Source organism: Callorhinus ursinus, unplaced genomic scaffold, assembly GCF_003265705.2.
Source record: "Callorhinus ursinus isolate GAN/ISIS: 27379988/994484 unplaced genomic scaffold, GSC_fseal_2.0 scaffold2353, whole genome shotgun sequence".
Taxonomy (NCBI): domain Eukaryota; kingdom Metazoa; phylum Chordata; class Mammalia; order Carnivora; family Otariidae; genus Callorhinus; species Callorhinus ursinus.
Window position 1 is genome coordinate 470 of NW_027399407.1, and position 1,585 is coordinate 2,054.

Below are 1,585 nucleotides of genomic sequence, written 5' to 3' on the forward strand. Positions count from 1 at the left end.
TTCCTCGCGCGTTAAAGAGACAGAGGCAGCAAAGTCCGCGGAGGACCCGAGCACCTCACAGCCCGGATACAAACCGCCTACGGCCCTCCCGCCTGGTATTGTGGGACGGCACCTCCTCCTCTTCCTCCTCACTCTCTCCACCCCGCTCCACCCACTTCGCGCAGCCGCCTCAATCCCGTTCTCTCGCGAGACCTCACGTTTTCCCGCCTCTTCCCCGCGACCATGGGATTTTTTTCCTTTGCATGGTCTTCGGGGAATTGTAGTCTCTCGCGGTCTAAGCGGCCCACCGAAAGCGCATGCGTTTAGGGGGAGCCTCCGAAAAAGAACGGGGAGGAGCGTAAAGGACAGCCCAGGGAGAAAGTTCAAGTGCGAAGTTTCCCGACATCTCCGGCAGGTGGCGCCACAGGGTGACTCTAGAGAATAAAATCCTTTCCCTGAGAAGGCTGTGAAAATTGGCGGAATTTGGGATGTGGCTGGAGCTTGAGGTGCGCAGGGCCGGAGACGCCGCAGACCCGGGACCCGGAGCAGCTCGGAGGCGGTGAATAATAGCTCTTCAAGTCTGCAATAAAAAATGGCCTCCAATAAAACTACATTGCAAAAAATGGGAAAGAAACAAAATGGAAAGAGTAAAAAAGTAGAAGAGGCAGAGCCTGAAGAATTTGTGGTGGAAAGAGTAACTGGACCGACGTGTAGTGAATGGGAAGGTGGAGTATTTCCTGAAGTGGAAGGGATTTACGGATGCTGACAATACTTGGGAACCTGAAGAAAATTTAGATTGTCCAGAGTTAATTGAAGCATTTCTTAATTCTCAAAAAGCTGGTAAAGAAAAAGATGGTACAAAAAGAAAATCTTTATCTGACAGTGAATCTGATGATAGCAAATCAAAGAAGAAAAGAGATGCTGCTGATAATCCAAGAGGCTTTGCCAGAGGTCTTGATCCTGAACGAATAATTGGTGCCACGGACAGCAGTGGAGAATTAATGTTTCTCATGAAGTGGAAAGATTCAGATGAGGCAGACTTGGTGCTGGCAAAAGAGGCAAATATGAAGTGTCCTCAGATTGTAATTGCTTTTTATGAAGAGAGACTAACTTGGCATTCTTGTCCAGAAGCTCAATAATTGTTTGCATGATTTTATATATATATATATATATAAAATCCGGGTCTTTGTTTTTTGATTTATTAGTGTGAAGAAATAACATTCTAATGAAAATCAAGTTCGATATGTTTGTTTTGAAGTAGTATTGGGGGAGTTGTTGGGGTTTTTTTGCATCTATAGCACTGGTTACTTTGAACAAATAAAAGCTTTCTGTAGTTGCTTCCTTTATCAGAAAAAAAGTATTTGAGACCATGGTATATTATCCCCCTGCATTAGAGAACACCTTTTCTAAATGTTGGGGGAAATCTTCATAGTCGTTACTCAGTCAGAATTCGTGTTTAACTCCTATATGCCTAAGGACCATTCTGGATTTTTTGTTTATTTAGGGGGTTTTTGTGTGTATACTTAAAATACATACATAAATGCTTTTTGTTTTTTAACATTCACCAAAACAAAACCAACATTTATAACCATGGATAAGCCCGTGT

At 43.7% G+C, this 1,585-nt stretch overlaps 1 pseudogene; it reads left to right on the plus strand.

Moving 5' to 3' along the window:
- Positions 1-431: 431 nt before the first annotated feature.
- On the plus strand, positions 432-1,118 carry LOC112819203 (chromobox protein homolog 3 pseudogene; annotated as a pseudogene).
- Positions 1,119-1,585: the final 467 nt, after the last annotated feature.